Source organism: Tenrec ecaudatus, chromosome 13 (assembly GCF_050624435.1).
Source record: "Tenrec ecaudatus isolate mTenEca1 chromosome 13, mTenEca1.hap1, whole genome shotgun sequence".
NCBI lineage: Eukaryota > Metazoa > Chordata > Mammalia > Afrosoricida > Tenrecidae > Tenrec > Tenrec ecaudatus.
In genome coordinates, this window is record NC_134542.1 from 22,917,389 (window position 1) to 22,923,976 (window position 6,588).

General features: G+C 46.9%; 1 long non-coding RNA gene across 1 annotated transcript; it reads right to left on the reverse strand.

Annotated features, from left to right (window-relative positions):
- Positions 1-1,374: 1,374 nt before the first annotated feature.
- Positions 1,375-6,487, reverse strand: LOC142424160 (uncharacterized). Its single transcript, XR_012779355.1, has 3 exons — positions 6,257-6,487; positions 2,421-2,533; positions 1,375-1,648 (listed from the first exon to the last, which is right to left on the reverse strand). It is a non-coding gene; the product is annotated as an uncharacterized LOC142424160 (long non-coding RNA).
- Positions 6,488-6,588: the final 101 nt, after the last annotated feature.

Consider the following 6,588-nt stretch of genomic DNA (forward strand, 5'->3'; position numbering starts at 1 on the left):
TGTCTGAAAGGCCGGGATGAAGCTACAATGTTATCTGTAATGGTCAGCCTCCTGCATCTGGCCCTGGAAGGTCACGGAAGGGGAGGGGGAGGCCTGGCTTCTCACAAAGTCCTTGAAATGTTTTCACCAGCCCCGGGCATCTTTCCACGTGCCTGCCCTGCCAACTCTCGCTTCAGCCCGACAATAGTGCGCCTACTAAGCAGAGTAGACTGCTCTTGTGGGGTCCATCCAGGAACAGAAACCTTCGTCTTTCTCCAGAGAAGTGGCTGGTGGGTGAAAACTGCCACTCTGGGTGCAGCAGCCCAGCAGTGACCCACGACACTCCCAGGGCTCCTGAACCAGAAAGACTCATGGATCACGACATATCGCTAACACCATCCACCTTAACTCACAGATGAACCTTGTCAAGCACATTCATTGTGTGCATTTTGATGGATTTAGGAGGCTGTTGATAAGAAATTCACTACATGATTTATTTTAAATGAGAATCCCTTAGACCATTTAAGACATGAGCACCACCATGGCCCTTTCCATGACCCCCACTGAGGTAAAAATGAAGCCTGGCCGTTTTCCTGAGCTGTCTATCCAAGAAGAGTGTAGGCTCACATTTCTTTCCTATCACACGAAGGTTCCACCTTTCCTGTGACGTCGTTACTCTTGGGATCACTTTTTCCCAATGTTGTGCCACGAAGTAGCTGGGATGTGGTTGAGAATACCCACTCCAGTTCTAAGAATTAGAATCCGTGGGGCTTTGCCTCTATGTCTACGTTTGAAACAAAGATGGACACCGGCGTTTGGGAGTTGCTAGCTGGGTGAATACATAGGACTGTGCTGCTTGGTGCACAGACAGACACTGGCTGCCCAATGGTGTATCCAATTATGTTTGTACATACCACACATCTGCACAAAACACTCGCTGAGAATCCTTCCACCTCACAGTCCTCGCGGAGCCTTCAGTGCCCTTTCCCCTTTCTCCCCTCTTCTCTCTGATGCCTACCCCTCTTTTGAGCCCTCTCTCAAGCCTTACCTGCTTTGTGAACCCTATGAAAGTCTGTGAGAAGTTGAGTTTCCCTCTCCCTTATTGTAATTCCACCTTGCAAGTCCATAGACTGCCTTCTTTCTGGCCATTCCTCCTCACAAGCATCCCTGTCTGCCAGTGCTGTTGTAGTAGATGTTTAACTCTTGGTTTTCGGAAAAACAGCCCAAATATGTAGAGTTCACCAGTTCCTATGGTGTAAACACTTGCACTGTGACCAATTTCCAACTACTAACAAGTAGTTACTGAAGCAGAGATTTGGGAGAAGATGCTGGGATAGTACTATTATATAACATTTCCACCATGCAGATAGATGTTAATAACCAGAACAGCATGGGTCATATTAAACCATACTAAATAATTAGGAATTTATTGGTTTTAAGATTTATTAACCTTGTTCTAATAAGATTTATTTGGTTGTAAGTTTATATCACAAATTTTATACTGTATGTGTTGAATAACCTGCTCCAAAAATTCTTAAAGTTTTTAACTATTAGCTGTCATAAGCTGATTGTGAGCCACGTGCAGCACTGTCTTTGGTCTCCATCTTGGCCAAACATTACCCGTCCAGAACCTTCTTCTCTTTCACGTAACACATCTTGTTGTGCCGGCCTAGGAGGAAGTAAAAAGAATCCTAAAGAATGCAGGGATAGCAGATGCAATGAGCAAACATCACCCCAATAGAATTGACATGGTGCACCCAAAGAAGCAAGCCCTGTACCCGCGGCAAACACACAGCCTTTCAGGGAGGGTATGGTGGTGCCTTACTGGAGGGCAGGGGTGTTGCTATGGTGCTATGTTGGCAGAACTTGCTGGAAATCTGTCCCCCTGGTGTTCGAGAAACTGTTGGTGGACAGGTCCTTCACCAGAGGCTTCTCAATACACGTGGGCCGTTGCTGGGGGAGTTTCTGGCTGTGGGTTGCAGCTGGCCATTATGCTTTCCAAGAACCTGGAGTTGGAGAACCTGATTGGACTGTCTCTCCTCCTGCACTGCCTCTCCACCGCCCTCTACTGGCCAAGCTTTCATCACTGCCATCTCCCTGCTGCCATCTTACTGCCAGTAAGCCCATGGTTTCTGAGACTGTTTACAAGAGTAGACAGTCTGGTCTTTCTCCTGAGGTGCTGCTGGCGGTCATGGGCAGCCGACCATGTGGATCTATTTTCATAGAATGGAGAAATACCGAAGCCATAAGAACAGCTACCGGCTTACCCACAAGTGGTCAGGAGGGCTCTGGAATGAATGGTAGAAAATGGCGGATTCTGCCTTGGTCGCTGCTGTCGGCAGGTGGGATATTCAGAGGCAGCACTAACTACATTAGCATTGCTCACTGGGAGTCCATGCTTTTAAGCTCATGCGTAAATTTTCTCCATTTGTGTAGCTCACCTTTTGGTTCTGTGGCAGCTGGTGGTTCTAGGTAATGACATCAGCACATATCAACCTGTCTAAGTCATCCTGTCTGCTTGGTTGTCCAATGCTTCTTCCAGAACAAATGCTTCCTGAGGGGCAATGAATGTGTGAGAAGAAAATGAAAGCTTCCCTTGGCTCATGACAAGGGCTGTGAAGAGGTTGGCTCATGGCAAATGAAGTGAAATTGAAACAGATGGAATTTTTTACACATTGGTAAAGCAGAACAAGAACTAGAAGGGGAGAAGTTATGGGTTGAAGCACTCAGTGAATGGGACAGATGAAAGACGCAGCATGAGCTTTCTTTCCGGGCCCTGCTATGCCAGCACCTTTGATCTTGGTATTGTTCTTTCTGCCTCTGCCATTCAGGAGATGTGGTTGCTATGGGACAGGCACACAGCCTTTGTTTTCTTCCAAAGAAATTACGTTTTTAGCAGATCATTCACCTGTCATTTTTCCTGTTAACTTTCCAGCTCACCTTCATTTTAAATATGTGGATTCATATCAGTTTCACTTTGTCATGACTGAACTGGAAAGAACCAGGTCAAAGCACTGAGGAATCCACATGCCTCTACGCCCTGTGTCATCATGGTTCATCATCTAGATTCCTGATCTAAGAGCCAGACTCCTGGCCCCTGCTCAGGAATCTCCCTATGTTCTCATCTCAGGCCACTTTGATTTCCAGTTGGACAGCAGGCATACTCTGCGCACATCCCACCATTAGGAAGATGTTTCCTCTCTATTTTCCTATTTATCCTCTGAATGTGGCTGGAACGAAGGCTGGACACCTGTGAAAGAGACAGGATGCAGGATCGGGTGGGAAGACTCTCCGATGGCGGTACTGTCTAAGAAAGTGTTGACCAAGCTGTTGGGAAGCCCTTGCGCTTCCCATCCTTGGAGTAGCCTCCCATTTGACTGGAATGTGCCTGAGAATGCGTGCTGGAAGTGAGGTCTCCACGTGAAAGCCATGGTGGACTCAGAGGCCAGCAACTGGAGCCGTCCGCAGGAGATCCGAGCAGAGGACTTTCAGGACTGCCATGGAGCTCAGTGCTCTCTTCACGACAACTGCCTGACCTCACTTGTCACAGTAACCAAGGACTTGGCTCAACAACAACAACAAAAAGCCGCTAGCTAGTGGAATACCAGCTGATCTGGGCAGTGCCTTCTTGGATTTCCAAGACCTGCTAACAACGTTTCAACTTTAGCTTCTTCTCTTCCGGTTTTGTCTGCATTTCTTGTTTGCAGGTTTTTCATCAGTGAAATAATTTGTTGATGTAAGATCAAACAGCAGAAAAATATAAATTGTATTTTAACGTGTATAATAGCCACCCAAATGATGAAGCACATAGGAATAAACTTAACTTGAGTTATAAAATACCTACACGCAAAAAAAACTACAAAATATTACTACAAGGAACCAAAGGACTTACATAATAAAATAACAACATGCTCATGCATAGAAAGGTTTAACATTATGGAATTGTCATTACAATGCAAAGTTATCTACAGGTCTTGCTTCCCTGACCTAGCCTCCCCATCATTCTTTAAAGAGATAGAAAAATGAATAATCAAATTTATATATGAAAGAAAGAGACCCTGGATAAGCAGAACACTAATAAGGAACAGGGAGAGAGAGGAGGCTCTGTACTCCTGGAAACCCACAGGGGCAATTCTACCTGGTTCTATAGAATTGCTATGAGTCAGAATTGACTCGATGATAGTGAGAGGTCTCACATTTCCAGAAATTCAGCCCTTTCTCAAAGACCATTTGTTCATAACACATGAATTTATGTTTGCTTTCTTAACTCTGTTCCATTGGGCTATGTGTTTGTGACTGTACCAATACCAGGCTGATTTGACTTCTATGTCTGTATAGTACATTTTGAGACCAGGAAATGTCGCTTCAGCAATAATGCTGGCATGACTGCTTAAGAAAAAATGAAGTAGGATCCACGTATCTCACCATGTGAAAAAATGAACTCAAGTTAGATCAAAGACCTAAATGTGAACTTTAAACTGTAAGGATCATCAGAGGAAAAAACAGGGGCAAACTTAGGGGCCCTAAAATAAACAGATATTAAACATACCTAAAAAATGCACAAAGAGCAAAAGACAAAGTAGATGACTGGGACTGTCTAGAAATTAAACATAATGCGTTCATATAAAGATTTCAACCAAAGAATAGATTATCTTTAAAACGCCAAACTCAATTCTATCTGAGTCAATGCAGCCTCATAGCTACCCTACAGGACAGGACAGAACTGCCCCTGTAAGATTCTGAAATTGGAAAAAGAAATTGACAGTGATATATGAGACAAAGGACCAATCTCTCAAATGCATTAACTAAACAAACTGAACAAACATCAATACCTCAATAACAAAAAGATAAATAATTCAGTCTGGTTTCCCTTTCTCCCTTCATGCATATGCACTGGAATTTCATTGACTCTGTTTCACTCACGTTGGACATGTTATCTGAAGGGACCAGTTCCTGGAGAAGGACATCATCATGATTGGGAGAGGGTCTGTGAAGAAGAGGACACCTTGACAAACTCAGCGGCAGTGACTCCAACACACCTGCTGCTGTGTGGATGTTGATACATAGTGTCAAGATGTGTGGGACCAACCTGCCTGCACCCATCAGCAACTATCTGGAAATCTATCAGCAAGCAGGAGAAGGGGAAGTGTTTCTGAAAAAGGGTCAGACGAGGGCAGGGGGCTGGTGGGAGGGGAGGCAGGGTGGGTGGTGGGGAAGAACTGCAGCCTCGTTGGTGGGTGAGACCCAGTGGAGTAGAGGGGCCTGATTCCACAGGAACCAGCCGGTTTTCCAATGGGCTTTGTGAAGCCTAGGGGGTATCCAGCAAAAGAACGGTGATGCGGTGATGTTTGCTTTTAAATTATTTTAATAGCTGACAAAGGAAAATGCAGCACCCGGTGTAGCATCTGACTTAGACAGAGCAGCCTGCCCAGACTGGTACTGCCACAGCACCTGCCACAGCTGGCGAGTTTTCAGTCCACGTCTCACAGGGCTACACCGGGCGCAATGATACTGTGGTGGATTGAGCGAGATGAACAATAGGGATGACAATACGACTAGCCCGTCGCTGTCACCAGGCACACCAACTCAGTAAGACATCTTCCCCATCCTCATCAGGCAGTGTTTCTCCATAAGGAAGGAGCAAGACCCCCCAAAACACGCTACAGTTGCGGGTGGTTTTTTGTTTGTTGGTTTTGGTGTGTGTGTGTGTGTGTGTGTGTGTGTGTGTGTGTGCGTGTGTGTGTTTTGCAGGAAGCATGCACCACCCTGAAAGACAATATCCACTTTGGGGTTCAATTGTTAGGCAGTCTGGCTAACTTGGATCAACTCCCAAGTCTGGCTTAGGTGGCTTCTTCCCTTCATTCCTGGGTGGGGAGAGGGAAATGAAATGGAGGTGGGGCTGAGCTGATTTTGCAAATCATTTATTATTTTAGCTTTGGGGACACCTGCTACCATAACTGTCACTCCCACGCCTGTGCTCATACCAAGGATGAACAGGTGTGGAAAACCGGGGTTGTTCACGGACAGCCTGCCCTGCTGCACACAGCGGACAGAGTCCCAGCATCATCCAGCGTCTGCTGGGGAAGGGCCTTGGCAAGGCCTCCTGATCTGTGGCTTCTCTTTTCCCAGCTGCTTTGGGGACTGAAATTTAATTAACCATGAGAGCTATAGCAATGAGGAATGAATTTTCAAACAGAGCACATCCCACTTTTTGTCCCCAGTTCTTCCCTCAATCACATTGAATTTTATTGTAATTTTTAAGAAGGAGAAGTCTCACCCACACGTGCCCGAGAGTCGGAACCCGCAGAGGATGAAGACCATTAGGGAACTTCCATTCTGGAGCAATCCAGCGCTGAGGTTCCAGAGCCCAGCCAGTGGCGGGCGGGGCCGCTGAGAGGGACTGGACTGAGCGCAGGGTCCCGGACGAAAGGGACCGGTCGGGGTCGAGAGGGACGGGGCGGGGCCGAGAGGGACTGGTCGGGGCCGAGAGGGACGGGGCGGGGCTCGACAGAGCGGCAGTTGGAAAGAGGAGGGTTGGGGACGGGGCGGGGCTGAGAGCAGGGGCGGGCCAAGCGGAGCCGCGGAGGGGTGGAATTGGTAGGGGCGTGG